Source organism: Trachinotus anak, unplaced genomic scaffold, assembly GCF_046630095.1.
Source record: "Trachinotus anak isolate AG129_WGS33_773 ecotype Australia unplaced genomic scaffold, CSIRO_AGI_Tana_v1 ptg000016l, whole genome shotgun sequence".
NCBI classification, from domain to species: Eukaryota; Metazoa; Chordata; class Actinopteri; order Carangiformes; family Carangidae; genus Trachinotus; species Trachinotus anak.
In genome coordinates, this window is record NW_027273867.1 from 8388845 (window position 1) to 8403384 (window position 14540).

Genomic DNA, 14540 nt, shown 5'->3' on the forward strand with positions numbered 1-14540 from the left:
CCCTGTACAGTTGTCATGAAGAGGGAGATAATTGGCTACGGAGACCAGAACAGTTTTTTTTTTTTATACCAAGCTGCTGTAAAGTTTGGCATTTTAACAAGGGAGTCTATGCGAATCATTTTTAGAGGTTTTTCATTTAAAACTGCTCTCTGCCACTACTGGAAACACCAAACGAAAGCTTGTTTGTTTGATGCCAGAAAACCAAAACAATGAGCTGAAAGACACTATAAGGCTCTGCAAAGAACTGGAGAGAACAGTCAGGTGATAATTCTCTGTTGGCGTGTCACTCCAAGTGAACCATTTCACATTACACAGAGTAATTTGATCCGCTGTTCAATCCATAAATCAAAAGGTTGTTAAAACGAATTAAAGTTTCATTAAATCCATCAAAACTTCGAATATCATGATGGTGTCACCTTAAAACCAAATGCAGCATCTCCGTATCCCTGTTTAACCCGTGGTACATTGCATGAATGCCTCACCCACTGCGTCCTGTCTGCAGCACATCAGAACATGTTGTTCAATGCTGAGACAGTAGTGAGACATCTAGTGGTGAAAACTGATGCTTTGAAGCCCGACTGGCTGGAGAACACATTTCTCTGGAATCTGGAACCAATGCGTCTGTCAGCAGCTATCAGTTTACAAAGTTGCTTTAAAACTGATAGGGTTTAAAATAGCTTACTTAAGAACCCCCCATTCCCCCCAACAATCCCCAAAAAACACTGTCAAAATCCTGTCAACCTTTTCTGTAAGATCTTTTGTCTTTATCAGTATCATGGGAGGCAGCATCTCAGGAAACTCTTCAGTCCATTACACTCTAAACCCAGACATACAACTCTGTCGTTCATCTTCACATTTATGGAAAATTCTGTGTCTCCCCCGTCCTGCTTGTAATTTGGACTGTTGGAGATAACCCACTGGCAGTGCCAACCCAAAGTTTTTTATGTATGCACTGGGTTTGACAGTGCTCATTTGTAGTGAAAAACCCACAGAAAACTAGAATGTAAATCAGTAGGGCTCGTACCTCTGCTGAGGCCAGACAGTCTAGCTCTTATTATAGAAAAGCAAAAGAAAAAAGGAAGTAGTCAGCATTATAATTCATGAATTTCATGAACTTTCTCATTGCTATGTCGCAATCACTATTGTTGTTGTGTAACTTTATTAGTTGCATGTTGAATGAAATACTGATGTAAGCATTTCTAAATGCATTTTCTCACAGCAGATCCAGATAAAAATCTAACTGTACAAAGTCATAGAGCTCAACACCATATCACCTACAAATTGTTACCAATGGGTTCAGTATTTTTTATTTTTTGTAATCCCCCTGACAAACAATCAAACCAGAATATTGGACTAACATTTGCCAGATGGACATTAACCCAACTTCAAATGAATGCTATTGTTGCTCTTTAATGCTGACTATGCAAATAGGCGATTCCCAGCTAAGATGTTCACTATATCAACTTTATAAGGCAATAATATGTCAGTGTTGTTTTCACACCATCTACAAACTCCAAATGGCCAAAGAAATTGATTAATATAGTTTAACTTTTTTTCCAGGGTATAAGTTGACTTCAACACAAACTGAATGTTTTAGCCCACAGATGTTGGGGTTAAGGTAATGGTTGGGTTAGTTTCTCACCCGCTAAGTGAAAAAGTTCTGATTTTCAGGGCGTGGCTTTAGAAGCTAAACACAGAGTCAAAAAGACTCCACAAAGTTTTATTTCTGTCTACAATGGAAATGTATTTGTGGCTCCTCCAGATGGTGAGAGGTGTGTGGTGTCCCATGGGGAGCTAAATAACCAGCGTCATTAGTTGAAGGCTAATATGGCTAAAGCAGCTGGGGGTGCAGAGGCTCAGCCTTTGTTGGTCAGACAAGATGCAGGATGTTACAAAATAACTGCCAACAAAAATACAGTGATAATTAAACCAATTTGGGCACATCAGTGGCATCTCAATCTTCAAGGATGAGACATGTTTCTTTGTCACATAGCTCTACTTTCTGATTTGGGTCAGTAAGATTTATGTATTTATGTAGATTCATGTTTATATAGAAAGCTCACTGGTTGCAGCTTTGAAGGGGAGATGAGGGAGCTAAATGTGATTCCTGGCTGCTGAATACTGGTCCTGAGCTGGTCTTATAGCCTGGAGGCAGGAGAGGCAGGGATGTGTGGTAACCTACAGATGGGCGCCCAGACACAGATGGGCCCATCACACACACACACACACACACACACACACACACACGTGCACACAAACACAAAGACACACACACACAGCACCCTGCAGAGAGATCAAAAGAGGGAGTGTGGCTTTGGCTTGTCAACAGTGAAGACTGATGGATGGAGGCATCTGTGTTGGTTGGAGAGTAGAGGAAGTTGAGAGAGAAAGGAGAGATCTGTGCATTATCTACCACATTATCATCACATCAGCTCATGCAAAACAATATCTGGGTGTTCTCGAAAGTTGGGAAGGACTGACTTATTTAGCAGAACTAAAAGGCATAACTGTCATAAACCGCCTTTTAAAAAAATCAGTTTTTTCCTGTGTAAGAATTAGGTATAACTGATCATTAAGCCTTAACTGAACTCTGTCTTATCTCTGTAGTGACAGCTTTGAGACGTGCTATTTGATATTCAGATGAACTAACACTGCCGCTGCGAATGAGTTGTGAAAACCAAGTCTGTTTTCTTTCTCCACAGGCTCATGTGAGAGATGTACAGGCTATAAACAGAGCTTCTTATGCAACAGAGGAGGATAAGTGGAGATAAAAGGAAGCGCAAGAGACCACCTCGCCTCATAATTACTCTTAATTAAGATTAATTGCCATTTGCAGAGTGAGGGTAATTCCTATTGGCCCCCGTGGGTGTGATTCTCCATACAAGGATGATTCAAAATAAAACAAGACTGTCAACACAGATCACCCCAGAAGTGTACCATAGTATATTGCCTAATTTATTTCACTACACATTACTCTCAGTGTCATTTAAGAGCTCTGAGTCCATTTATTCAGCAACCAAATAGTGGAAGCATGTTTTCAGAGTGACGAGACCAAAACAGCAAAAGTGTTTTATTAAAAGCTGCTATAATCAATCTTTTTATATTAGAGCAAGAAAGGGTCATGTGATTAGTTTTATATGAAAGTGGTTGCCCGATGAACTCCCAGAGAATTATCATGCAACTCCCTTGAGCTCTAAAGAACATTTTAGCATCTTTCAGTGCATTGTTTTGGTTTTACGCATATATCCCACAACTTCACTGTTTTGGCAGATAATGAAAATTAGCATCTAGCTGGCAAACATAGTGGCGCATCACTGAAACAAAGAGCCAGATATTTCCCTCAAGAGTTGGTAGAACAAGTTCCCCATATCAACTTTAAAAGGTGATAATATTTCAACATTGTGTTACTGTCCTCAATTGTCCAAACAGGTAAATACAACTTTAAGTACTAAAACATTCTTGTCATTTCTTTCATTTCATGCTTTTTATACAACTTAGTATGATTTATGCTGTCAAATTTAATCAAATTGTGTTTCCATTAACCTGCTTAATGCACAATTTGAAATTGCTAATGGAAACAAAAAATGTTATACGCTCACATGAGGTGGTTTTTTAGACTAATCGACGAAGCAATATTTTGCAAAAATGAAGATGAAACACTTTCCCTGCATTTAATTCACATGATATGACATGAGTAGTCACAATAGCCAAAAACAATGCAAACTAAAAAAATCCACAAATCCCTGATATGTCGCCTCTGCAAGATATAAGGGATTTGTCTTTCCATCATTGCGTGCACCTGAAGCCCTTGTTGCCTTCAATAAAATACTACAACAGCTATTGCATTGGATGCAATCATCCCAACAATTAGCAGATGCTGGAACTGTTTATTACGATACCGTGAGAGGAGAAAACCCAGCTTTATTCACACAACATCACTCAATGGAAACACAGAAAACTCACATTTGTAGTTTGTCAACCTTTCCTAAAAAAATTGCTTCTACTTTGTGCAAAACTGCAGTGGAAGTGCAGCTACCAAAGACATTATAAACAGGCTGAGCAGTACTCCGCACAACTCATAAACTGGTCTTTAAGTGTAAAACCAGTGGTGTTTGTGAACTTTGACTTTCACTCTCTTCACCAGTGTCATAAACTATGGACATAGTTTTACAATTGCTGAATTACTAGCCTGGCAAAATGTCAAAATAGATTTACACTACACTCTACACTTACTCTGTTATTAAGTATGATTATGCTCCCCGTAATGATAACTATTCCGCTATGGGTCAGGTATACGAGTGAGGTGTTAGTAGGTGAAAATGGTGTTCTGGTTTTCATAGGGTGGAGGACGATAGATCAAAGTCAAAGTCAAGTCAAAGTCAAAGTCAAAGTAGCTTTATTGTCAATTTCTTCACATGTTAAGACATACAAAGGAATCGAAAGGACGTTTCCCACTCTCCCGCGGTGGAACATATAAAGTGCACACTGCACAGGCACGGCAGATAAGACGACAAGACATTTCCTAATGCTAAGTATACATTCAATTCTACATAAAATAGGACGTTTCCTAATACTACAGAGATAAATAAAATAACTAAATGAGATACGTATAACTGGGAGTAGCAGCAGGAGTTTCTGTGCAAGTCAGGTTATTGTAGTGCAAAGGTGATTCAGTAAAGGCAGCAATTTGACATTAATAGTGCAAGTATTGCCTCCAATCAAGGATCCAACCTCTTGTACACTGGAACAAGAGAAAAAAATCCAATTTTCTTTTTGCGTAATAGCAGGTGATCACTGAGAGGAGGACAATTATCTCCTCTGTCTCCCAGACAGAATAACAGTAGTGTGAGTGTGGTAATGCTCCCACAGTCAGTATGAGAACACATGCAGAGGGAGGGGACATTGGGATGTTTAAGTAGGACTATATACATAGTACAGATTTTGCCTAAAATGCAGCTGCATCACACTTGGTTAGATTCGCTAAACTGTCAGCGATGGCCCAGAAGAATTGTGGGAGTTTCTCTTCATTGTCCAGCATTTGACGTAAGATGTCTTACAAATGACACAGTGCGAGTGTTCAGTGCCCACACACAATCTGCCGCTTAAGACCATATATTCATTGGGGTCTCTTTGGGTCCTCACCTCGCTACAAAGACTTGCTGCTCTCCCTTCTCCCTTCACCAACTCCTTACCTCCCCCTCCACAACCACAGGAACACCCAGCAATTGTCTCTCACCATCCCTGCTGAGGAAGACACAATGGTTAACTTTAACAATACCTCCTCCAGCTCCTCCTCAAATGTTGCCAAACTGGGGCAGTCAGTTGTTTGTGTGAATGTGTGTATCTTCTCCTTATTGTCTGTGAAGCATATGGCCTTCTGACATTGCAGGCAGAAGGTCACTGGCTAAAGGAATTCATGCCATTCTGGGAATCTTTCTATCGCTCTTTCTGCTTAACAGACTCAGTTATAACACGTTCATGCTTGAAAGTGCCCACACACACACACACACACACACACACACACACACACACACAATCAATAAATGGCCAGTTATGGTTTGCTGCCCACCTGTTAACCTAGTAGCTGCAGTCTTCTTAACCTATTACAGTCTATTTACAGTCTATATACTGCCACTATATGTTCAGAGCCTTTCATATGTAGGTGAACAGTAACTTAATATTTTTACTCAGATATTGTACTTAACCCTGCTTGATTTCTTGGCCTCTTGTGGGCAGCACCAACAAACTGTGAAGACAACATTGGCCTTATCACCTTTTGAAGTATCTATTTGTAAGTTTTGCTATTGCTACATAGCCAGCGTTAGCATTAACGGCTGTTTTCTTTACCAGTCTAGAAGAACAGTTGGAAATTCAGCATCAAATTTACTCCTTTATTTACCAAGAGTTGTCTCCAGCAGTGGAAAGCAACGCCACCATTAACTTGTCTCTGTCACGTCTTTTCCTCTACGCGCCAACCAGCTAGCCCTGGTGCATCTTGTCACTTTCCAATTGCAACTCGGGTTTAAAACCAAAACAATAAGCTGAAAAGCGCTAAAACACTTTGTAGAGCTAAGGTGACATCCACACTAATATGTTTTCATTTTAAAACATCATGTCATTCGGCAGCCTCACAAAACAGTCACCAGTTACTTTACACATTAAAGTTTTATATTTAGAATCTGAATTTATGGTCAGATTAAAAAATATAAAGCATTGTTATCATTTAAACTATCCAACATTAAATTGCTGTTTACATGTTAATCCATCAGTGATAATAATCCAATATAATATCACCCCAAAATTACTTGTAATTTTTATATACAAGAATATTTTGCTGATACTACTTGGATTAAAATTTTAAAACTGGACTTTCATTTGTAATGGAGTACTTAACATTGTGATATCTGTACTTTTTCTTAGGTAAAGGGTCTATCTTACATATCGCTTACACCTTCGTCAATATAACAAGAGCATATAAAACTCCTATATCATTAAGATCTGCAGTTTAGGAGCATTATGGTTTTCCAGTAATGAACAAGATGAAAACGTCCTTCACATGCTCATAGTTTTGTACTGAAGTTGGAACAATATGGACACGTTGCCTTTTGTTCCTTTATTTCCTTTTGTTCTCATCTCTTCTTACTGAACATATGTAAGTGTTTGAGGGAGATTTTCAAAAATAAATGGAAAGAATTGTTTTCTTTTGTTTTCCCTAAATACAGTCCAAACCATGGACCCCTATAGTGTGTGCATTGTGGTACATAGTGTATGCATTGTGGTACATATTGACCTGTGAATGTTTCATACCATTACACCCCTAATGCACACACATGCACAGAACCACACTCAGACACACAGAGTAGCCAGATGTAATCAGGAGCAGATATCAATGAGGAGCATCTTGTTACATCTTAACTGTGGGGAGGGAGGGGTTCCCTGAACTACACACACTACTCCTATTGTAATGCTACTACCTTGGGGGAAGGGATGAGGGGTAAAATGTGGGATGAATGGGAAGGATGAAGATTTTTTTTAAAAATGCAAACATCTCAATAATCTTCTTCAATTGTATGTCTGAGAAGAACAGAAAGTAGTGAAGTGAAAAGATGGCAAAAAAGATGAAGACATATAAGGAACTAGCAGAAATTCTGACCAAGAATAAAGGTTAGATTTACTGTTGGGTGGGGGTGAAGTGATCAGACCTCAGGGAGAGGCCCCGATGGTCGGCCATGGGCTCTCAAGTGGCAGCCTCTTGCCTCGGGGGTCTGGGTGGGCTTCCATGTGTTGGCCCTGGCTAGTGGCAGATGTCCCTCTCTCTGAAACAGCAATAATTTACCACTAATCGGCATGAGGTGTATGATACTGTAACAGAGGAGGTGGGGGGGGGGGGTTGAGAGGGATAACAAGGAACAAAGGGAGGAGGGGGAGGGAGTGGAGTTTGTGAATATTCATCTTGTTTCCCTGGAAAGATGTGATGCAGAACTTCTCTGTACTGCTCTTCTTAGTATTTGTGCACATGCTTGCACGTGGCAGCATTAAATCTAACACTGCGCTGTATATCTCTGTCCATGAATCTGCTCTCTCCTTCCCCCTCCGCCTTCCTGCGAGGAATCATGATGAGAATGTGTCGCTGACATTAATATATGGTGATGATCATAAACTCTGTGTGCGTGTGTGTGTATATGTGTGTGTCCCTCTCATGGCAGTAAATCTGTCCATACTCAGGTTATTATAATCAGACCTGTATCTGGGTGTATTTCTCCCATGCTGACACATCACTCAAGGGTGGATGGGGGGAGAAAACCAGCACCCATGTGTCGGCCATGCTTTGATGGCAATTTATGTGCGCCTGTCCAGGTCCGTTTGTGTGGATTTGTGCAAATATGTGCACATACTGTATTTACGTTTTAATGCTCATTTGGATTCAATGTGCATCATGTGTGTAAATGTGCATGTTTTTTTTTTTTCTTTGCCTGTTTGTGCCTGTGTCTGACTGTGGTGATGAAGCCTAGTATCCTCCAGGGATGATGATCCTCAGATCAAGCCTGTCAATCAATGTGATTGATCAGTCTTCTGCCCCTCCCTCCGTCCTTCCAATCCGATCCCCATCGCCCTCTCCTCCCACTCCGAGCCCCCTGGTGATTAATCACTCAGTCAGTCAGACAGGTAGCAGTGACATCACCTAATACTTCCCCCACCCCGCTTAAAGAGATACACTGGAGACTGGTGGTCAGCTAAAATGCACAGTGTCTCCAGCAGTCCCTGAAGTAACCACATTTACATTGTCTTTCATTCAGTTTGTAAGTCAGGGCAGTGTAACAAGGGCGGCAAAAGAATGTCTGCACTGGAGATTACATAATTGTTTGATAAAAAAAAAAAAAAAAAAAAAAGAGCTAATTTGTCTTGCATTTTTATAACGTCCTCAACAAAATGTAGAATAAACAGGTAGAAAAAGAAAAACAGGCCGTGTAAAACAATCACGTCAGCAGCACCATGTATATTCAAGTGTAGTGTACATAATCTATACAGTAGTTCTCTGCACACAGACTTGTAGCTACCCAGTGGCACACAGTAGTAAATCAGTTACAAAATAATGAATATAATTTGTCTCTAAACGATGTTGATATGTACATCATGTGTCACCTGAAATCTGCTACTTTCCACAGTTCTTTATGAACTGGAGACATGAGCATCTAATTACATCACCTCATCAACTGACCAGATAATCTGGACTCAGCATGTTTTGTTTGCTGACCGGGTATCATCAAGCAGGTGTGTTTAAGTGTGACTCCAGCTGTGCAAATATTATAATGATAGTGTTAAATTTTTTTTTTATGTAGCCACAAGTGTAGAAAGGCTAACTTGCATTTCAGTATTGGACTTTTTGTCTGTAATCTCTCTTGATCACACATCATAACTGCTAATGTTTGATGAAGCATAGATATAGTACCACACATCAACCACAAAATATAGTGTGTGTGTGTGTGTGTGTGTGTGCGTGTGTGTGTGGCTGGATTTTCACATTTTTGAGATGATGCTGTATGATGGTATCTTCTTTCAAGCTGTTCAACATTACATAATGTTCTTAATCTCTGACGCTGATTGACTGGCAGTCTGCTGATGCCTCACATATCTAAAGCAAGAATGACTAATAACGCCACCACGTCTCACAACCATATCTGGCAACATACAAATCTGATTCAGACCCCAAGTTAGAAACGCTAGGAAAAATCATTCGTTTTCCTGTTTGTGACAGTGGCATCTCAGAATGGCACAATTTAGTCTCTGGTTTTTGTCACAGTGAAACAGTGACAAGAACCAGAGTCATGCTTTAAGAGCAGCAACAGGCCAGTGTTCCTTCAGTCTTTAACTCTACTTCATCATCAACAGCTTCAGCTCAAGGTCCAGGAAGACAACTTCTCTCTTATGTGGCCCTGAGAGCACTGTGTGCAAGTGCCAAGGTCCTTTAAAAAAATAAAAAAAAGGGGGTGTTGCCAATATAAACCTGGATAGAGACAGAGAACTCAATGTCAGCTGCTACTGTGTTTGTCTTTTAATTGCTTTGTGTTTAGGAGGCTACATATCTGTGTAATTCCAACCCTGGTCATCATAACACAAACAGTGACTTTTACTGCTCTCTGCTGGACATAATCTCTCCCTGCACACAAGATCGATTATCCCCACCGGCCCAGTGTTACTCTGTTTTTTTAGTTCCATATCACAGCAACAAATCGCTGTGAATAATGAATGTGTTTGTTTTTATCAGTTTGCACATTTCTCTATACTTTTGCACAGTTCTCTTCACCATTATGCAGGTAGGCACTGAAGCTCATCTCATGCACAGAGCGCACTAATACTACCTCACACATGGAAGGACCCCTCTTTGGCAGTGCCCCATTACCTTATATATGTTAGAGAAATTGTTCAGAAATTCTGCAATATGCTGAGAGGTTTTATTTTTGCTGAAGCAATTCCAGGAATGTGATACAAAACAAACATATAGGCCATATATTCATGACACACACATTTATGGGATAGCTGCAAAGATAGATATAGCAGTGCCTTATATATAGGTTTTGAATGTAGATGTCATCTTTTTTTTTTTTTTCAGTAGTTTCAACATGTGGAAAAAGGACTGTAAATACACTGGTGTTACAATGGTGGAGGCTGAGTGAGAACAGTTCATGAAATTTGAAAGAGGTGGTCATGGTACACATTTTTTGTCAAAGTAATAAAAAGTTATTTACAGTTAAAAAAAACAAACAAAAAAAGAAAAAACCCACTGTGATTATTGCATATTTGAAAAATTGCAGATGTGAAAAATTTGAAAAATGTGGTCATTAAAAAAACAAACAAAAACAAAACAAAACAAAACAAAAAAAAAACCCAAATTATTGCAAATTATTGTTTGTTTCTGTTTGTGTGAAATCCAGTATCAGAAACAGACACTGTACTTCAACAAATATTCCAAAAGATGGCGGCAAAGTTGCAACAGCATGCCCTCATGTTAAGGATAATTTCACCTTCTACCCCCAACAGTGTATACTGTACCACACTATTTGAAGTACTTACAGCTTCAGGGAACTTGCCTGGTACATTCATTGTCTCATTATAACTTAAGAAGTGAAAAATCCCCCTCACTGCCTCCATACTATGTTTGAGGGTACCTCAGATTTAAAAATAAAAAATAAAAAGTAAATGAAACAGCACTGGAGAAGGTGTCCACAGTTTACTATACCATTTTATAGATTTGTTGACTTATCATACTGTACCACTACCCTCCTTTATCATATATACAATATACATTTCACTTTCTAACTGATATCCCACTCACATCAGAGACACTATCTGAGAGGAGATTTAAAGAGGTAATAGACAGCAGGAAGCAGGAAGCAATAATTGGAATATCTCTGGAGAAGCAATAAAGATAATGACCAATGATTTTAGATAATGGTTTACTCCTGAAACTAATAATCTAAGTGTGTGTTCATGGTCTTACTGGAAAGTATCTGACTGTGCTTCAGGGATTTATAATCCAGTAAACTACACAAAATAACAAAACACAACATGCATGAAGGTCTGATCTATTTCATTAAGGGAACATGCACGGCTCGTGTTTATTTATTTATTTCCTGAGATGTTGTTCCATATGAAGAGAAATGAAATAATAATAAAAACAAAGCAGGAGCAGAGATGACGCACAAACCAGATCATAGAGCTCACAGATCAACTGGCTGGCAGTGAACCTGTGAACTCCTGTTTCCTTCCACTGTCCTTGGCTATTTTCTCCCAGGGGACAGAGGCAGACACACACACACACACACACACACAAACACGCAGTATATTTACACTCTCACACAGATAGAGACACATGCACACTCCTGCGCACGTCACAGTTTCCATTCTAAACATAAACGAACCCTCCTGAGCACATAACCATACACAGTCAGCTGTATGAAGTCTATTATGACACCCCAGCTGCTCTTGTCCACGTTGTACAACGTCACATGATGAATACTGACTTGATGTTTCGATGCTGCGCTCACAGCGTCTGATGGATCACCAGAAACAATCCGAGCTACTCATTCACCAACAAATCAATCAGTGTGCTGAACTATAGTGACCGACACAGCGCTGATGTCCGTGATCTGACCTGAAGTAGTCAAGTGCTTGAGAGTCGAAATGACCTGTGGTACCTTGAGGTGACCTCCAGCTGAATCATTACACAGTCACACCACAGTGACCTCCCACGTGGCACTTGGCACATGATCCGCGATGAAGCCAGGACAGCAAAAAAACATGAGCGGGCCTAGCCTGAAATGTAATTGAGCTGCAGCTGGGGTGGAGGTTATCATCAAGACAGTGTTTATGGATGCTGTCACAGTTTAATTTTATAACTTGTGGTGACTATAAAAAAACTGAAGCGTGATAATGGACTTGAATTTATTTTTTTAATTACAGTTGAATTCTCCATTTTACACCCTCTGGACTTTGTTTTATGGCTGCATGAGTGTGTGTGTAATGGTCATATCTGAGTGTGTTGCAGCAGCAGTGTCTATGTTTGGGTGTATGAGTGGTTCAGGTATTACTCTTGTTGTGTTTACACAACCACATGAGGACAAAAACCAAATCCCTATAACATTAATCATTAATTTTATGTTTATGTGAAGTAATGGAACTAAAACATGGCTCAAAGAGAGATGACTTTGCACTGGCACAGGTCTTCATGAGGGTTAGGGTTGGGGTTGGGGGAGTTAGATTTAGGGTTAGGGAAGTAGTGTCTGTGGTTAAGAGAAAGTCTCCAGGAAATGAATGTAAGTCAGTGTAATGTGCTGAGACGATGTATGTATGATGAAGTGTAGGAAATAGTTCATTCTTTATCACCTGTTGATTTCCTCCCATCTACATTATTGATTTATCCCATTTTACACCGTTACCTCACCACTTAGTGTGCATTGCAATATGAACCATGATACAATAAAGCTGAAAGTCCCAGAGAGGAGTGTAATGTAATGTCTTGATATGTCATATAGGACTCAAGTATTGAGTGCCAGCTGCATACACACAGATGTCCAGATACTGTAAGAGTTTGACCTACTTACAGTCTTTGTGCTAAGCTCTAAGTGCTGATACGTTTGATCTGACCTGAAACTGACCTAGAGAAAAGGAAAATGTGGATTCTTCATCTAGACTATTTCTCTTAGACACAACTGAGCTCAGTTTAAGATCAATATGGGATTTTGACCATTTTTTCTTTTTCCATATTTCTTAATCTCAAATCTTAAGAATTCAAGATTTTTTTTTTCCTCACACTGCTCTAGTCTTGTCTGAAATAATCAGCTCTTAGACAACAGTAAAATCATAAAGAAAATTTCATTGGCTTGTAAATGAGCCTGCACAACACCTGAAAGTGATCAAATGAAGGACTGTGACCACAGCACAAGCTCTCCTGCTTTTCTTGTGTTTCTCCTGTTATTCTCAAACTAAACAGGATTGATTTCTCAGATCATGATCGCTTCTTTTGTTCCTTATTTCTCCTAGGTTTTAGGAGAAAAAAGTCAGAATTCAGTAATTGCCAAATGAGAACTTAATTACAGTATTTCTGTGAGACAGAGAAAAGACAGCAACATTAGCTGGTTAGCTTAGCTTACATGCTAACATGCTCATTATTTATTTGAGCACAGATCATAACATGCAACACATTTATTCCAATATTAATGATTTAGAAAGACAGAAAAATAAAAAAACAGGAAGGTTATAAATGATATTTTTATATTATAAGTGTAAGGTTTAGAGGATCTTCCTACCAAAAAAAAAATCAAAACACAGGATGGATCAGAGGGTTTTAGAGGGTCTTTGTAGGCTGTACAGATTATAAAGCCCCTTGAGGCAATGATCCTGATTGGGATATTGGGCTAAGTGAATAAAAGTGACTTGAATTGACCATCATCCCTAAACAGGTGTTTGAATACAGGGGCTAACACAAGACGGGACTGAAACAGGACTAAATTTGAGACTCCAATCAGCTGACAAAATGTTGATTTTAGATTTGCAGTTTCACTTCTCTATTGTAGCACTCCTCAAACCTTTACTGAAATTGTTCTCAGTCCTATAACCTGAAAAACCTGACGTTGTACTGTGCTGAGCTGAGTAACACTGAATAAGAAGGTAGGGGTGCAGTAATTGGGAATTCATATGAGTAGAAAAGTGGTTGTAATTACCAAACAAGAATGAACCTGGAAAATCTACACTTAGTGTGCACATGTGTATATAAGGCTTTGTATTTGTGTTACTGTTGCTGTCTTCCTGCTATTATCACTAAGCCAACTGCAGTGCATTTTCGTGTTTGCAGGTCACCTCTGTTTTGTCTGTGCATGTTGATATTGTTTTTGCGTTCATTCTCACAAATCTCCTGTTTCTCATTCTTTCTCCTCTGACATGCCTGAAGAAAATCCCTGGAGGTTCTCTAATATCTGCATCAGATATTACACACACAGTGTTAAAAACACATCTAGTGTTATGGATATTGCCCAGTGTGGGGTTTTTATTTTTTTATTTTAGTTTTTATTATCATTATTACTCTATAGTCTTTTACAACATCATAATCCTTTCTTCTTTTCCCGAGCACATTATGTACCTTGCTGTGAAGAGAAAAGATATATCACTCCTCTCCAATCACAGCCCCCTGCTGGAGTGGGATGAGATTCAAAGTTTTGACCTTTTTTTTAAAAAAAAAAAAAAGCTTGGACAGTTTGCATGTATGTATGAATATGTGGGAAAGCACTTCTTCCCCAGATCCTTTATATGACCCTAGTTCTCCACTCCTGAGAGGCTGCAAGCAGCACAAATTCAGTTTATTATCATGATCGTATGATTTCTGGAAACCGAAGGACAAAGCAGTTTGGGCCAGTTAAGCTCACCTGAGGCCTACACACCCTGGAGATGTGCAGGCAGACAGACGGTCAACCTAAACACACTGACATCACCAGTCGGGGTTAGACGTCTCGATGCCAACAAGGTCAGACCACTCTGATAACGCA